At 41.2% G+C, this 19,424-nt stretch overlaps 1 protein-coding gene across 2 annotated transcripts in view; it reads right to left on the reverse strand.

Moving 5' to 3' along the window:
* The window catches only part of BICC1 (BicC family RNA binding protein 1), an 821,381-nt gene that overhangs the window by 360,544 nt on the left and 441,413 nt on the right, over positions 1-19,424 (reverse strand). The window lies entirely within an intron of this gene.

Consider the following 19,424-nt stretch of genomic DNA (forward strand, 5'->3'; position numbering starts at 1 on the left):
TCTATACGGTGAAGGCTCTCAAATGCAAAGTTATACAGAGTATGCAAATATCAACAATAATTCTCTGTTCCAGTGGGGAGCAGAATTGCTGAAGAACAGCATCTCTAGTGCACTAGGAAAGTCTTCTGGCACACACCCAAATGAGAGGCTTTATATACATTATTTTCAGATATGACATTACAAAAACCACAGTTATGTGGTGTGAACAAAGATATCATTTCACCAGCAAATCAGAGCATATGAAAAAATAAACGCCACATTACTTTAACACCTAAGCACTAGCACACACTATGCTAATGTCAGCCGTACAGGTTAGAATAGGACAAGATACATTAAAAATAACATGTTATGTGAATGAGTAGAGCACAATAAAGCAAAGGTAAAAACATGTAAATGTTTTAAATAATAGTGGAACAGGGAAAAGTTCATCCAGAGCAGAATACCAATAAAAATGGAAATAAACCCTTACATCCAAGCTTGAGTGTGTGCTCTAGGGTCTGCGAGGAGAGGAGATAGGCAGAGGAGAAAGGCAGGATGAGTGACAGAGATGACTTACATGTTGGAAAAGACGGTGTTTATACTAAAATGTAGCCTATTTAACATACACCATAAAACATACTTCTACACATCATAGAATACTAGTTTTAAAACAAAAGCACTACATCAGTGTATACGTCTAAAATGGAGTGTGATAATGCATTCTGCTTATTGTTAATATTGCACTAAAATATATACCCATAAAATCGCTTACAAATATTTCCTCTATAACAAAATAAATAAGAAAAATTAAACTAGTCAAGAATTCTAAAATAGTCTGCATCACTTCTTGTTTCTTTCTGGTGGACTCCTCCATAAGCTTCATCTGGTTGTATATAAGATCTTTGACATTCTCCATTTCAATTTAATCTATCTTTCCCTGCAAAGCTTTTCTTTCACCCTTACACTTCTGATTTTTAAACACACACAGAAAATTCAAACAAAAGAAACAGCACATTTGCACAAATCATTAAAATTATTACTGAAGTCAGGATTAGTCTTGATGTTCCCTCTCCCAGATTATCAATCCATTCACCAAACTTGCTAAAAACCCTTCTATATCTCATTAACCAACTACTTTTCATACACTGCTCTCTAGAGCTTGAACATCATGGGAAATAATAGTGAGATTCAGTATATATCACATTTACAACCGTACTGTCATTAGGTATGAAGGTGCAGCACTCTTGTACCTTCAGTACCTTGCAAACATCACCTTTCTTCTCTAAAAGATTATATAGAGCTAAGTGATTTTGCATGATCATTGCCCGCAATGCAGTTAACCCAGAGTTAATCTGGGCTAAGGCTCCAGTGGTGTTAGAAGCTAAGCTGTCAACAAACCTGGACAAATGTCTAAGTTTCACATCATTCATAGCCACACTTATAGGTGGAATAATAACTTTTGATAGATATAATACTCTCTCTCCAAATCCATGTTACAATCTCTTTACAGCAGCTGCATCATCCACTAGTTAAAATAAGGCAAGGGAACAAGATCCAACACAATTGCGCAGGAAACTGAAATAAGCAGTCTTACCATACATGATATATCCCATTCAGGATTCGAACTTCACAACAAGAACATCACCGTTTACATCATACCTTTTCCTCATACTCGCTTTGACCCACATATACAACTTTTCCAATTCTTGCAGGTTAATGACACACTACAAACACCTCACTCTTCTTTTCATGTTCCATCCTCAATCTTGGATGCAAAGTTGACAATGTAATTTCTCCTCAGCCTTAATCAGCTTTCTTATCTTTCTCTCCCATGACCCACAATGTTAACTCTTCTCTCATTCTATTCTTTTATAAACTCAAGCTCTTCATTACTCATACCACACACATACCCCCACTTTGTATTTCTACTTTTCTGCTTCATTTTTTTGCAATTGCATTTAGAAATGTATCATATTTAAGACCCATAAGAAAGCCTTTGTCTTCAGAGATAGGTAGATATTCCAGCGAGATGTTGAAATACGATAAGTAGGGAGACAAAAAGTCTTTTTTGTTAAAAATACTAAAACATATTACATAACAAGCTATAAGAAAAGGGTAGTAGTAAGTAAGTCACACCTTCACCTGCAGAAGAGGGAAGACAAGTGTATACAAAGCAATTTGGAACATTCTTAATCTCAATATATTTTTTCAACATTTTAGCATAGCTTTTATAAGACAATCCACTAACGAAACTTTCCCTACATGTCTGTGTGTTGTGTTTTACTTCACTATATATTGTAATTAATTCAACCTTTGAGGGGATCATATTGAGAAAGTAGGAACAACAACAGGCCAAGTAGGAACTTTAATTTCTTTAATAAGGTGATCAGAGTAACAATTTGCATCATCTCCTATATAACATCTTCTATTTCAGACAATAACACAAAACTTTTATTGTGAAACTCCAAAGTCAACAAACATTTTCTATAAAACAATATAACTTTTTTTCTTACCACTTAAAAAACAATTACAAATTACATAAAACTTCAAAATATTATTCTTTTTTCGGTGTTTCAGTTTATTCACTTCTTGCTCTCAAACCAGTTTCATCTTGTTTCTAAATTTCTCAACCATGTCTCAGACTACAGTATGTCTTCTTTAACAGTCTAAGATTTTCAATGTGGTTCTTCTTCAGGATCACTTTCAGGTTCACTTTCAAAGGCGTATTGGCAATGATTTATTGGACTGTATATCTCTGGTTCTGTTTCTTTTTCTTCCTTAGATATGGATGCTAGATAAACCCCTCCAGATGAAGCATACTTTCTATTTGGAGTTTTCCTTTCTGGCTGGTCTTTTATCAGCTGGTGATTCACTTTCACTATTCTCCGAGTCTAGTTCAATAACTTCAATTTCATCATTGATTGGTTTTAGTATCTCATTCTGCCTGTCTTTTCTTTTGCAAACTCTTTACAGTGACTTGTTTGCTGCAGCCCCATCTTCTTTACTGCAGACTACTACTGAATCTTCTATGGTCACTGATGAGCTGGAAGTTTGAACACCATGGTACATTGTGAACTATTTTCTTCCCCTAGTGGCTCTTTTGGGTCCAATTTTCAACTGGAGTTTCCCACTGTTTGAATGATAAACTAGTTCTTCTTGATGCCACCCATGCCTTTGAAGTTGTAACAGCTCATAACTCTGATCCTCATTTTGCAAACTAGACTCTGCTATTGGTTCTTCACCATGACATCTATAACTCAGTCATCTTCAGCAGTTTCAGATTTTTAAATATTTTACTGCCTATCAATCTAAGCTTCGAACTTGAGCTTGATTCCGAATCAGAGGTTGTTTTCAGCACTTCTTCATCTATCGCCTTTACGTTTCGTGTCTAAGCATCGTGCATCAACTGGATGATTCTGGCACACTTCACTGCAGTGTTTGTCACTGATATTTCTTAGTACAGACCATGACATCCGTCCTCCAAACACCTTTTCCTCATGTGTATTTTCACAACAAACCAATATCCAGGGTTCAGCACACAGCACTGGTCTTCCTTTGTTGGTTTACTTCCCAAATTCTCTCGATTAGAGAGAGATTACCCTTATCAGCCAGACCTGTGCAGTGTCGTTACTAATTGAAACCAGTGTATTTGCTCTTCTGATCAGTATTTCAGCACATACTTCTTTACAGTACATTGATTCTTTTGATTGCTTCAGGATGATAACTACAATGAAACCTCTGGCCAGTTTGAGAAGCTGCACAAATCAATTTAAAAATTGCAGTTTTTAAATATCTGTTGGCAGGCCAAACCTTGGCATCAACACCCTCAACAAAAGTTGGGCAACAGTCAGGATATCTATTCTTCTGTGGGATAGCCCTTTACTCATTTAACCGCTTCTGTGCCTTGGACGAGATGATCTCGTCCAAGGATACAGTTCCCCCGTGCCTTGGACGAGATCATCTCGTCCAAGGCACAGGGGAACTTGGGGGAGCGCTAGCGCGCCTCCCGTGCACCCTCCTCCCCCCCAAGGCGGGGATGGAAGGGGAACACCTTCCCCTTCCACCCCCCACCCCCCCTGTGACGTCAGCACGCGCTGATTTGTCACAGGGGCCTCCCCCATCGCGCTGGAAGCTCTGCTTCCAGCGCGATTGAAAGAGAAATGCAAAAGCATTTCTCTTTCAATCACTGGGGGAGGCCCGGAGGGGCTTCAAAGGGAAGGAAAAGTATCTCCTTCCCTTTGAAGTCTCTCCGAGGGTTTCAAAAGCCGGATTGCTTGCAATCCGGCTTTTGAAACCCCACTAGACACCAGGGATTTTTTTTTTTTTTTTTTTACAGAAATTTCCATAAGGGCAAGGGTCGCTCCCATGGGGGGCATTTTTTCGGGAAGGCCTTTCTGCCCCCCCGGGGGCAGATCGGCCTATTATTAGGCCGATCTGCCCCCAGGGGGGGCAGAAACCTCTAGGCACCAGGGACCATTTTTTTTATTTTTTATGTTTCATTTTATTTTTTTAGGTGGGGAGCGACCCCTTAGGCAAGGGTCGCTCCCCTTGGGGGGAAATTATATTTAGGCCATTTCTGCCCCCCTTGAGGGCAGATTGGCCTATTTTGATGAGGCCAATCTGCCCCCAAGGGGGGCAGAAACCACTAGACACCAGGGAGTTTTTTCTTTGCGTGAATTTCACGCAAGGGGAGCGACCCCTTAGGCAAGGGTCGCTCCCTGGGGGAGCAAATTTATTTTAGGCCATTTCTGCCCCCCCTGGGGGCAGATCGGCCTATTATTAGGCCAATCTGCCCCCAGGGGGGGGCAGAAACCTCTAGGCGCCAAGGCAAAAAAAAATGTGTGTGTTTTTTTTTTTTTGTTTGTTTTTTTAGAGATGGGGAGCGACCCATCAGGCAAGAGTTGCTCCCCATGGGGGAAAATTGTATTTAGACCATTTCTGCCCCCCTGGGGGCAGATTGGCCGAGTTTAGGTCAATCTGCCCCTAAGGGGGCAGAAACCACTAGGCACCGGGGATTTGTTTTTTGGTGCCAATGTCACGCAGGGGGAGCGACCCCGTAGGCAAGGGTTGCTCCCCAGGGGGGGGGGGGTCAGAACCCTCTAGGCGCCAGGGCAAATTTTTTTTTTGTGTTTTTTTTTTTTTGTTTGTTTGGTTTTTTTTAGAGATGGGGAGCGACCCATCAGGCAAGGGTCGCTGCCCAGGGGGGCAAATTGTATTTAGGCCATTTCTGCCCCCCTTGGGGTCAGATTGGCCGATTTTAGGTCAATCTGCCCCCAAGGGGGCAGAAACCACCAGGCACCGGGGATTTGTTTTTTGGCGCCAATGTCACGCAGGGGGAGCGACCCCGTAGGCAAGGGTCGCTCCGGGGGGGGGGGGGGGAGGGGATTGGGGGGGCAAATTTATTTTAGGCCTTTTCTGCCCCCCCTGGGGGCATATCGGCCTATTATTAGGCCGAACTGTCCCCGGTGGGGGCAGAAACCCTCTAGGCGCCAGGGCAAAAAAAAAATTGTGTTTTTTTTATTTTATTTTTTATTTTATTTTTTAGAGATGGGGAGCGACCCATCAGGCAAGGGTCGCTCCCCTGGGGGGCCAAATTGTATTTATGCCATTTCTGCCCCCCTTGGGGGCAGATTGGCCGATTTTAGGTCAATCTGCCCCCAAGGGGGTAGAAACCACTAGGCACCTGGGGAAATTATTTTTTTGTGTTTGTTTGTTTTTTTAGAGATGGGGAGCGACCCATCAGGCAAGGGTCTCTGCCCTGGGGGGCAAATTGTATTTAGGCCATTTCTGCCCCCCTTGGGGTCAGATTGGCCGATTTTAGGTCAATCTGCCCCCAAGGGGGCAGAAACCACCAGGCACCGGGGATTTGTTTTTTGGCGCCAATGTCACGCAGGGGGAGCGACCCCGTAGGCAAAGGTCGTTCCCGGGCAGGGGGGGATTGTGGGGAGTGGGGGGGGTCAAATTTATTTTAGGGCATTTCTGCCCCCCCCCCTCCCGGGGCCGGCTGAGCTAGAGGCCAAACTCCACAGGTAGGCACTTTGCAAAAAACACCTCTGTTTTCTGTGAAAAAATATGTTGTGTCCACGTTGTGTTTTGGCCCATTTCCTTTTGTGGGCCCTAGGCCTACCCACAGAAGTGAGGTACCATTTTTATCGAGAGACTTAGGGGAACGCTGGGTGGAAGGAAATTTGTGGCTCCTCTCAGATTCCAGAACTTTCTGCCACAGAAATGTGAGGAACATGTTTTTTTTTAGCCAAATTTTGAGGTTTGCAAAGGATTCTGGGTAACAGAACCTGGTCCGAGCCCTGCAAGTCACCCCTCCTTGGATTCCCCTAGGTCTCTAGTTTTCAAAAATGCACAGGGCTGGTAGGTTTCCTTAGGTGCCGGCTGAGCTACAGGCCAAAATCCACAGGTAGGCACTGTTTTCTTTCAAAAATTTGGATGTGTCCACGTTGCGCTTTGGGGCGTTTCCTGACGCGGGCGCTAGGCCTACCCACACAAGTGACGTATAATTTTTATCGGGAGACTTGGGGGAACGCTGGGTGGAAGGAAATTTGTGGCTCCTCTCAGATTCCAGAACTTTCTGCCACAGAAATGTAAGGAACATGTTTTTTTTAGCCAAATTTTGAGGTTTGCAAAGGATTCTGGGTAACAGAACCTGGTCCGAGCCCCACAAGTCACCCCTCCTTGGATTCCCCTAGGTCTCTAGTTTTCAGAAATGCACAGGTTTGGTAGGTTTCCCTAGGTGCCGGCTGAGCTAGAGGCCAAAATCTACAGGTAGGCACTTCGCAAAAAACACCTCTGTTTTCTTCCAAAAATTTGGATGTGTCCACGTTGCGCTTTGGGGCGTTTCCTGTCGTGGGCGCTAGGCCTACCCACACAAGTGAGGTATCATTTTTATCGGAAGACTTGGGGGAACGCTGGGTGGAAGGAAATTTGTGGCTCCTCTCAGATTCCAGAACTTTCTGCCCCAGAAATGTGAGGAACATGTGTTTTTTTAGCCAAATTTTGAGGTTTGCAAAGGATTCTGGGTAACAGAACCTGGTCCGAGCCCCGCAAGTCACCCCTCCTTGGATTCCCCTAGGTCTCTAGTTTTCAGAAATGCAGAGGTTTGGTAGGTTTTCCTAGGTGCCGGCTGAGCTAGAGGCCAAAATCTACAGGTAGGCATTTCGCAAAAAACACCTCAGTTTTCTTCCAAAAATTTGGATGTGTCCACGTTGCGCTTTGGGGTGTTTCCTGTCGCGGCCGCTAGGCCTACCCACACAAGTGAGGTATCATTTTTATCGGGAGACTTGGGGAAACGCTGGGTGGAAGGAAATTTGTGGCTCCTCTCAGATTCCAGAACTTTCTGCCACAGAAATGTGAGGAACATGTGTTTTTTTAGCCAAATTTTGAGGTTTGCAAAGGATTCTGGGTAACAGAACCTGGTCCGAGCCCCGCAAGTCACCCCTCCTTGGATTCCCCTAGGTCTCTAGTTTCAGAAATGCACAGGTTTGGTAGGTTTCCCTAGGTGCCGGCTGAGCTAGAGGCCAAAATCTACAGGTAGGCACTTCGCAAAAAACACCTCTGTTTTCTTTCAAAAAATTGGATGTGTCCACGTTGCGCTTTGGGGCGTTTCCTGTCGCGGGCGCTAGGCCTACCCACACAAGTGAGGTATCATTTTTATCGGGAGACTTGGGGGAACATAGATTAGTAAAACAAGTGTTATTGCCCCTTGTCTTTCTCTACATTTTCTCCTTCCAAATATAAGAGAGTGTGTAAAAAAGACATCTATTTGAGAAATGCCCTGTAATTCACATGCCAGTATGGTCACCCCGGAATTCAGAGATGTGCAAATAACCACTGCTCCTCAACACCTTATCTTGTGCCCTTTTTGGAAATACAAAGGATTTCTTGATAGCTATTTTTTACTCATTATATTTCAGCAAATGAATTGCTGTATACCCGGTATAGAATGAAAACGCACTGCAGGGTGCAGCTCATTTATTGGCTCTGGGTTCCTCGGGTTCTTGATGAACCTACAAGCCCTATATATCCCCACAACCAGAGGACTCCAGCAGACGTAACAGTATATTGCTTTCGATAATCTGACATTGCAGGGAAAAGTTACAGAGTAAAACGTAGAGAAACATTTATGTTTTTTTCACCTCAATTTCAATATTTTTCTTTTTCAGTTGTTATTTTAAGTAGGAAACCCTTATAGGATCTACACAAATGACCCCTTGCTGAATTCAGAATTTTGTCTACTTTTCAGAAATGTTTAGGTTTCTGGGATCCAGCATTGGTTTCATGTCCATTTCTGTCACTGACTGGAAGGAGGCTGAAAGCACAAAAAATTGCAAAAATGGGGTATGTCCCAGTAAAATGCCAAAATTGTGTTGGAAAATTGGGTTTTCTGATTCAAGTCTGCCTGTTCCTGAAAGCTGGGAAGCTGCTGAGTTTAGCACCGCAAACCCTTTGTTGATGCCATTTTCAGGGGAAAAACCACAAGCCCTCTTCTGCAGCCACTTTTTCCAATTTGTTTGAAAAAAACGAAATTTTCCCTGTATTTTGGCCAATTTCCTGGCCTCCTTCAGGGGAACCCACAAAGTCTGGGTACCTCTAGAATCCCTAGGATGTTGGAAAAAAAGGACGCAAATTTGGCTTGGTTAGCTTATGTGGACAAAAAGTTATGATGGCCTAAGCGCGAACTGCCCCAAATAGGCAAAAAAAGGCCTGGCACAGGAGGGGGAAAAGCCCTGGCAGCGAAGGGGTTAATAAAAAAATAGTGTATTACAAGAATGTATTTGAGGCCATGGTAAACTAGCATTGCCACATTTAACCTGGAGTAATCATCATCATAAAATCTTTATTCAGCAAGATTATGACAATAAAAGAGAATTCGAGACAGTTGAAAACATACAATTTTATAATAAACTTGTAACTTAGTCAGTTAAAATGCATACACATTATAGCAACATTCATCGTCACAACCACATTTACAACAAGCATTTGCAATGCAATAAGTATAACATTAGCTTGAGTTGGAGCTATTGGCATTGTAAATTCATAACTGGACTTTTCATGCCACACAGGTGGCCAACCCTGCCTCATAATTTGGTCTTTTACTGCCACATAATTTGAGTAGCCCTGTATATAACTAAAGCACTTCCATTTACCTTCTTCCTCTTTCTGCAGCTAAAAATTAATAAATCTGTCATTCTAATTCAAACAGAATACCACTTTTACCATCCCACCATTAGAGTTGCTGGCTGGCTAACACAATTCCCCCCCCCAAAAAAAAATACACAAGACAGCCATTGAGTAGTAACTAGAGAAATGTACTAGAAGGGTCACCCAAACATATCAAGAGTGTTCAAACAGTCATAGTGCAATAAGAAAGTTAACTGGGCCTGAATCATGGTCATAATTGCAATAAGGTAAGATTAAATAAAATATATACAATTATCGTGTAAACCCCAAAAAGCCTTTCTCAGAAATAAACTTTTAGCATTAGACTGTAATGCCCATAACAGCCACTAGAGGACACCACAATGAAAATAACATTTGTAAGAAACATGGTCATGTCCCATATAGTTAGCCCCTAGAGGACATAACCACATGAAAAGAAAATGTCAGAAAGCAGTGCACTGTAACCAAACAAGGCCCTTAAAACACAAACTACTCCAAGCTGTAAAACAAATGTTACAACCATGAGACCACTTAAAAAGACACTGAATGGTGGGAGGGGTTATCATTTTGGGGGTACCCACTAACCTAATGTGGGGACCAAGAGATGATGTAGACTGAAAGAGCACATTGTGGTGAATGTTTTGAAGGTGGTCCCATTGTAGTAGGACCACAACAGGCTGAGTTATGAGCAAAAATATTTTGTAAAAGTAATGCCTTACAAAGCATTATGGGCATGTTTTTGTGCCTGCAAATATTGTAGTATGCTTACTGTAATGCTCAAAATAGCCCCTAGAGGACACCACAATGAAAAGAGCGTTTGTAACAAATATGGTCATGTACCATAGAGTTAGCCCCTAGAGGGCATAACCACATGAATAGAGAATGCCAGAAAGTAATGCAGTGTAACCATATATTTAGCCCCAGAGGGTGTAGTGAATTACACATGATGAAGAATAGCTGGGCTATTACAACAATGTAACAAACAAGGCTCTTAAAAACACTTTAAAAGACACTGAATGGTGGGAGGGGTTATTATTTTGAGGTCCCCACTAACCTAGTGTGGTGACCCAGAGATTATATAAACGGAAAGAGCACATTGTGGTAAATGTTTTGAAGGTGGTCCCATTCTCCTAGGACCACCAGAGGTTAAGTTATGAGCAAAAATGTTTTGTAAAAGTAATGCCCTGCAAAGCATTATGGGGCAAGTGTCTGTACCCCAATTATTTTACTATGTTGATATGTTGGCTGTAATGCTTAGAACAGCCCCTAGGGGACACAACAATGAAAACAGCTTTGGTAAGAAACATGGTCATAGAACCATATAATTAGCCCATAAAGGGCATAACCATATGAAAGGAAAATGGCAGAAAGCATTACAATCGAACCATATATTCAGTCCCTAGAAGGTTTAGTGCCTTACATATTTTCTGATGTACAAGCCTGCTACAATGATATTACAAACAAGGGCCTTAAAACATAACTTACTCCCAGCTGTAAAACAAACGTTCCAACTATGGGAGAGCTTAAAAAGACACAACGTTGGGAGGGGTTATTATTTTGAGATCCCTGCAAACCTAGTGTGGGGACCCAGAGATGATGTAGACAGAAAGAGCACATTGTAGTGAATGTTCCAGCTTGTCATTATTTTGGATGGTCGCCGGAGAGACAAATAAACCCATCAACCCCAGTGTGCAAAAGGTTTTAGAGCTATAATTTAACCAGAAGATAGATTGGCCCTTATCTCGGCTGAGGCAATCCAATATTATGTCCCTGTATAGAGATGCCGCAGGACTTGACCTCATACTGATCCACAAAAGCAAAGGGGCCATATTAACTTTTATATTTTAATGTAAGGTCTGAATGCATAATGAAGCTTGAGCTGGACAAAGGTACCTGCAACATCCTCCGACAAATACAATTTTCTTCAGTTTGAAGGGACAGAGTATTACAATAACCTCCAAATGCCATCCCTGAAAATGGCAGGGGAGATGCACTGTGCGTTAGAAATGTTTAAGAGCGGGAGAATTGTTCCTTTCCCCCCTCTTCAAGGAAGATTAAACAGTGTGCCAGATGCGGTAAGTGCAAGCCATGCTTAAACCAACTGAGGCTGCCAGGAGCCCTTTGAGTTACAATAACACCAAAATAACAAATCATTTACACTACTCAAGGACTGACCCTTTAGTATGAGCCTGAGGATGTTAGTTTTACCGGGCCAACACGTCATTATGTGAGACTTCCTGAAATTAGTAGTTAAGTCCAAACTGCCTATAAAAGACGAAGCGGTCGACCAGCAACTGTTGGGCATTGGATGTGCGCACCAGTAAAACCGTATCATCAGCATATAACAATGCAGGGACCTAGCTGTGGACAATCCTAAGGGTGTCCACAGGAGTCGAGATCAGTTCAGCATAATTTATTTATGTAGATGGTGAAAAGCAATGGGGCCATTATGCAAACTTGACAAATGATTTAAGAGGAAATTCTGTGGTCATGTCCCTGTGGGCATTCAAATGTACTTTAACTGCAAGATCTACACGCAGCGTGTGCAGGAAGTTAAGTGCAAGTTGTTCCATGCCAAGGTCCATTAGTATCATCCACAGTTTAGTTCAGTTCACACGGCGAAAGCTGTGGAGAGGTTCATATAGGCCAGGTACAGTGGTCCAAGCCCAACAAATGTTTATTTATTGAGTATCCGACTCAAATTTAGGCATTCCACAACTGTGAATGGAATGGACAAAGGACATTGTTTTCTTGGGCCCATGTGGAAAGGTGGTTAAATACTACCCTGCCTATGATTTTAACTGTACTATCAATTAGGGAAATTGGTCTATAACATTTGGGTGCGGCATGGCCTCCCTTCTTGAATATAGGTACAATAGTATAAAAAGCCCAAAAGCAGGGAATCTCTACATTCAGGGACTGATTACACATATTAGTAATCAATGGAGCACACAAATAGCCTTTACATTTTCTATGGTCCACTGGGACCCTACCGGGTCCTGGGGCTTTCCCCACCTGAACACTGCTGTATTGTCAGTTCAATTTCCTATAAGAGAACGCAGAATGTCGGAGAGTCCTGTAACCCAAATTCCAGGAAACTGACCATACCAGAATCCTCCTCTATGTAATATATGGTGGTAAAGTGTGAGAACCAGTCAGATCCCAAGACATTACATAGCAAAAGTGAAATTAGAGGGGCATTTTTATCTCTATTTTTTTTTTTACGGTGTCCCAAAAGATCTTACTATTTATCCCCATAGCGGCAGACTCCAAGAGTTCCGAGTCCTGCTTTAAAAGGGCCTCTTTTCTACATTTCAGAGCACACTTATAGGCCAAACAGGCCACTCGAACTTCCATCCAGACCCAGAAGGGAGTAGCAGTCAGTGCCATCCTCAACCTACGATTAGCATAATTCCTGAGTTAAAGTATGGTAATATGCAGACAAACCTTCCCCACTAGCACTTTCTAAACAAGTTAAAAATAAGCCCTTTAATGACATTAACAAATTATTCAAGGTCCCTTTTGGATCTTTAAGGTGCCAAATAAGCCTTAGGCAATCAGAAGAATGTTGGGAGATGCAGGTACATTTTGCGTAACAAGTATACCTATTTATCAGGAGTGCCCCCCATGGGCTAGGAAGGCACTGTGATCCCCCCACTCAAACCAGAGTCTTTTACATGGCCCCTCTAATTTGGCAATATGCCTCATCAGAACTAGGTGAATGGGTAACTGTGTGCATGGATGTAGTAAAGAGTGATGTGTGGGCACACACGTGATGAATGTGTAAGACAGTGAATGGATTGTTAGCTTTGACCGGAGTGCTGGATGTGGCCACCACACCTTTGATGGGAGAAGGCCGTTCTCTCCTTCAGTCTTCACCCGGCATACACTCCATCACTTATTAATTCATTCATCCATCCATCTATAAACTCAGTCACTCACACTTCTAACATTCCTGAAAACAATCAACTGTTAATTAATTCACTTAGCACTTTCAACCAACCACAAATAACAAATTGTCTTTCCATGAAGAGGCAGTTTCAGATAAGAAAAAGCCACACGCATTGGCTTTGGCGATGAGTTTGTCAAAGATAACCATAAATAACATCTCTTCAGATCTTGCTGTACCAAGCACAAAATACAGTCGTTCATTTATGATAGTTAAAAGGAGTATGAAAAAGAACAATGTAAATACGTGATTTTTAATAACTGATAGTGTACTTGTTCATGTGTTTTCATGAACTCAAGAGGACGTGTCTCCAAGAGTGAACTTTTACCCCTCAATGCAGATGGAATGCATGGAGTTTTCCACAAGGAATGGTGTCTGCAAGCCAACGAACTCTGGGTTAACAAAACAGTTGAATATTGCATGCGGCAGTTAAATAAATGGCTAAAGGTCTGCCAAGCCACAAAAATAATATAACCAAAATGCATCCAGATCCAAAACCCATTTTCTCAAACATAACTCCTTCCAAACTTTAGGCAAGACAGTCTATGTGGCAATAGAACCTACACAGTCTTCCCAGGACTAAGGGAAACCCGATACTCAAGTTCCCCCTTTTCTTGGCAGAGGTTTTTAAATATGCACATGCTGAAATGTTCTTTTGCCATAAAGCTCACACTATGTCACATATTCATAATATTACCTCTTTTTGAATTAAATCATGCTTAGTTAAGGAAAACAGAACTGCCCGCTTATAGTGTACCTACTCATATCCACTTGGTTGTGGTTTGAATTGAGGCCTCCATTTGGCTAAAATAGAAACTCATGGGATTTTCCACCAAAAAAATAAATATCTAAAAGTGCATTTGACAATATGTGCCATTTTTATAGCAGTTAAGGTAGTAGTGGCTCGCTGCGGTCTTATTATGGCATAACATTTGGACAGACACCTATCTTAATTCCATAAGGTAATTCTTTAGTGAAGCTTTTAAGCTCTGACTTGGCCCTTGTGATTTAATGAATAATATTGAACAGTACTAGGATCTGTAGTGGTGGCACAGTGGACGTCGAGGTCAGCGACTCAACAAATTTATAGCCAGAGCAGAGCCAGAACCGAGCCAAGTGTCTGGTTCCGATCTTAGAACCCGTGTAGAAGCTGAGCTCTGAAAATTTTGCTTTGAAACTCAAACAACAAATATCACATAAATTATGGTAAAGTCGCTTAAAAGTTCAAAAAAGTGTAAGTGTATTTCTTTAGCATTTGAACCTTTGGCATGACTACATCAGCATATAACACTGCGCTGAGAAGTACTTAATAAAAATTACAGTTTTAAACATAAACCATTAGTGCACTAAGAGGCAACACAATGGACTTGTAAAGCATGTAATGCCTCAGATTATTATAGAGCAGTATTATTGTATATTAAATCAAGCACAATAGGTATTCCAAACTCACATATTTCAAAGTGCTTCCATAGGTAGTAATGAAGAAAAGCGAATTGTGGTGAAATAAAATATTTGCCTAAGATACTGCTTTTCTGGTTCAACTTTGTTAAAATCAGCCAGGAAATGGGTATCCATTTGTCGTTTTCTTATGTTAAGGCTTTGTTTTTACCTCTGTGTTAATTTTTCGGCAGTTTTTAATAGTGTGAACTCGACACAAAGGCATTGGAGTGCTTCATATGATTACCAGTTACATTACACAAGGTCACATGTATTGTTTATAGGCACAGAGAGATTAAGTGATTTTGCAGAGTCACAGGATCTTGAGTTAATGCCGAGACTAGAACCTGATTCCCCAGTTCCAAAGTCATTAGCACTGGCGTTAGGGCCGTATCTGGGTAGGAGGGAGGGTTGCAGATGGAAGCCACATGAAAGCTCAGCTCATTATAGTCTCAAGGTTCCAACAGGACCTCGAGCTCAGCTGGAGCCAGGCTTTAGACCTGAGCCTGGCCTGACGTTTCAGTGGACTGCCCATTTTGAAGTGGATGTAAAGGCAATGTTTTGCGAAACAGAATCCTGACTACTAGTAGGAGTCTGTTACCTACTAAAGCATACCACACATAAATCTTATCCTTACTCACTAATTTGAAACAGTGCAAACACCTCAAGTCGGTTTTGCTGTACTTTAAAATGAACAACACTAAAACCATACACTAATGGCATATTACAGAATTGCGTGTTCCAACAGTATGGAGCATTTCATGCTATATATGTCTTTTGTAAGAGAAAAGAAACTGTAAACTGCCTTGCATGCACTTCTTTTTCTGCTGAGAACACCATCATTTCATACTCATTTCCAACATCTTAATGGATTCAGCCTGAGAAATAATAATTCAATGAAGCGCTCCGGCACAAGCTCAGTCACACTGTGCAGCTTCCTGTATTGTGCAGACAATGGCAAATTGTTATGTGCCTGGGGCGAAGATCAGTTGTGAATGGGGATCATTAGTATTTCTCCATGACAAAATGGACTCATTCATGTAAGCCCCGGTGCACTAACGTATTTTGCTTCAGAGAATGGACGCAGATGGTCACATCACCCTAAGAACTACAGAGAGATGGACCATCATCTCCTGTGGTGTCAGCAATCTAGATGAATCCTAGAGCTTGTAAAACACAACGCCAGGACACTGGTAGAATCCTTCCAGTTTAACTGAACCTGATATGAAACCAGTGCTAAATACGAGTATGTAGTTGGAGGTAGGGCTCACTGGCATTCATTTTTGGGGACCAGCAATTATTTCTCCTCATGAGACTTTGTCCCAGAGGGAGAGAGGGAGGATCACAGAAAGGAAAAATAAAGGGAGAGAGAAAGAAAGAAAAAACGTTAAAGGTGAAAGTAGGACCTGCAAGAGATATAATGAGGCGGGGGTTGTCTCATGGTGGACTAAAGAGGCTTGAGGTGGAATAAAGATTATGCAGCCTTGACACATTGACAGGCAATAGCCCCAGCCGAGGGCTATTGAGAAAAACTTTGGGGCCATATCATGTGCTGCTTGAAACCTTGTTCAAGATAGAGGGTCTCTCTTGGAAGAGTGTTTCATCCCATTGGCCAAGACGTGCTCACTAAAACAGACCTCTTTCTTCTCTTAAGACACTTCACTAAGACCTGTTCCTAATGAGGAAAGTGGCTTTCTAACTCCATGACCTCTACGCTAAGCACTACACGACATGTATTCTTAAATGTGTTCTCCATGTTTTACGTGCGTGTTCTAAATACATATTATAGTTAAAATGCCCTAAAAATAGTTGAACAAGTCACTCACACATTTACCAAATGTGGCTTTCCATCTAGATGTGTGCGAGAAAAGATCACATGTTAAAGTCATTCGAAGAAACGTTGAAATGTTAAACCATCCTAGTCACAACCGCCACTGATTTCGTTAAATAAATAGCCTAAACATTACAGGCTCACTTTCATGACGTTGATACAGCACAACGTACATTACTTACTGGCAACTTCCAGATCACAGAAAGGAAGCATGATTTTGGATTCCACTGCATGCGCTAAATGTGCCATGAACAGTTTTGAAACAACACTTCTCGCTGAGACAGTTATAGAATAACATCAGTGTTTCTTTGAAGGACCAAAGAGAGGTAGGGAAATAAAGCACAGAATGGTATTTGGCAGAGACCTGAACAAAAAAAGAAATGTTTCCCAACCTCTCAAAGATAATTATTATTTCAGGTGTTTGATATTTATTAATGGTTCAAAACCGAACAGCACTTATGGGGAATAATCCTATTTTGAAAAAGAAGTGGAAGGGACGGAGCAATAAGAAAACCAGAACCAATCACTGGTTGAACTATTAGGTTTTTATTTTTTGGAAAAATCTAATTAGTTTAGATCCAACTGATGTTTGTCTGCAGTAAAGCTAAAAATGTTCATTGTGCAAATATAGCACCGAAACAGATGTGCTGGTGTAGTTTTGAGGTTGTCCCTGTTCGGATACTCCAGCCAAAAGATAAAATACTAAAAACGAAACACCGGTGATAAATAACAAACTTAACACTTCAGAGCATTTTAAGAAATAGAAAAAATCAATTGCTCTGTGTAAGAAGAAATGAAGTAGGGGTTTTAGTAGGGCTCTCAAGAAGGTAAACTGTTACACACTGAGTATATTTAAAAAACAAATACAAGTTTTATTTATTTCAAAGTTATTACAATTGCCAGAATCCGGGCACTTATCTCTTAAGGCCTGATTTAGAACTTGATGGAGGGGAATACTCGGTTGCAAATGTGACCGATGTCCCGGCCGGCGTATTACGATCCCATTATATCCTATGGGGATCATAATATGATTGGCGGGATATTTGTCACGTTTGTGACAGAGTAACCCGTCCACCAAGTTCTATTGAAAGTGGCTTTGTGTGACTTCAAAAGTATGACTTAAGGTTTGCGTCACGCACGTATCACATTGCAAGGTGTAAGCGTAATGCATACCACTCAAATATGCCCCAGAGTTTTTAATAACTTAAATATTTGTTTTTCTGGCTGCATACAAAGGTTTATCCTACTTATGAGTATTATGTCTTCAAAAGAATGATGCTATAGCCATGTGCATTACATTGTGCCTTATATAGGCCTTGAGGTCATGTAGTTGTGCTGTAAATAAAGTGTTCTTAAACAATGGTACACTAAAGTGATATGGACCACTAAACAAAAATGAAACAGAACAACAAATCTGACATTTTTGAGCCACAACCCTTACCTCACCAATGAAGCCTGACAACCCAAATGTTACTTGATTTATTATTGGGTGGCACCCTAACACGTTTGGCAATATATACAAATGTAGTAGATAGGGTAAATGACATTATGCACACCTTTGTCTTCTGCTGACATACAATAGTGTGCCCATTGTGCCTCCTTTTCCTTTTCAACAGCCTTCCTATTTGCATTGAGAAGCCAAGGGAGACTTTGGAGTGGAAAAATAGAATCCAGAAATATATTTTAGAGTCCTATTTAATCTCTGTTCCTACCACAGATCAGACTGGCAGGGGTAGTAGCAAAATCTAGCAGGGGCTATGGCAACGGCTAGACAGGGCAGTGGCAAAGGGTAGCAAAGCCAATTTCACAGTCTTGCAAGGTCGGAGTGAAGGAGTAGCATAGGCAATATTGAGTAGCATTTTTTGTGTGTTCATCCTGAATTTTTGCAATTTGTTCCCAACTTACAAGCTTTAAGTTCATTTTTTTAAGTGTTGACATTTTTATACTTTTTGTGTTAGGAGTTGAACTATTTTTTGGATTCATTATCTTTTTACTATCTGGCTACAGACAGCCTTGCTATCTGTTTCCAGATGCTCGTGAGTTTACTATAATAGAGTGTAAGGCCATAGTGTTGAAAGTGATATGATTCAGTAATTTCATATTCAAAACTTGGCATGAATGGCATTTCATAGAACATAAATAACATACATAAAAAGGTAACACTCTTATCAATATTTACTGTGTCCTAGTAAATGGATCTGTTCCAGTCTTTCATGGGAATGCACTGATCACATGTATTCTTCTCTAATTATAGATGCCTTTCCAAACCATATTACTACTTTATATGTCAGGCATGGATGATGTCTTCTTGTGCATATCTTCTTGACAGGGCTTGTCTGAACTTTTTGCAACTGTCCTCTTTTTGGCCTATAGTTTCCCAGTGCCTTTAATATCATAAAGCTACATAACAATGTGCTATTCTAGAAACAAATGCAATGCATCAGTGTAGACTGTTTGGAGGGATGTGAGCTCATTTGAAATGTACTGATGCATCACTTGTTTCATCTATGCCCAATATTTTCAGTACTCGCCTGCCTGTCATCAGTAGGAATGTTCAATGGCATCTGTTGTATTTGGGTTCCTTTAAAAGTATCTTTTCATTCATATCATCACACATCATGAATATTAAAAGAGAATGGATATCTGGTCGTCTGGAATGGATTACAATCTGAAGAAGTGTGTAAGGTAATGTAGCCTGATTGTGTAGACTCCACACAGATTGGCAAATTGTTTCCTCTTAAATAAACTCCCATCACACCACTGAAGTATCCAGAATGGCAGTGGCAGAGGGTTTGGGTCGAAATCTACGGACCTTTTAGGTGTGGCAATGTGGAGGGTAAATAGGCAATTGTCTTAATTGATTACTCAAAGTAGCCTAATGTGAGGATGGTGGATAAGGTGAAGACAGAGAATGTAATTTATTTCCCTTTCCTGAGAGATGTGTTCATGAAAGAAGGAATTTCCAAGGAAATGATTTGACAACAGCCCTCAATGTCTTCCCCAAAGGATGGCAGAATTCTTGGCAGCACATGGCGTGGCACACAGCAAGATGGTGCT

This window comes from Pleurodeles waltl, chromosome 6, assembly GCF_031143425.1.
Source record: "Pleurodeles waltl isolate 20211129_DDA chromosome 6, aPleWal1.hap1.20221129, whole genome shotgun sequence".
Lineage (NCBI taxonomy): Eukaryota > Metazoa > Chordata > Amphibia > Caudata > Salamandridae > Pleurodeles > Pleurodeles waltl.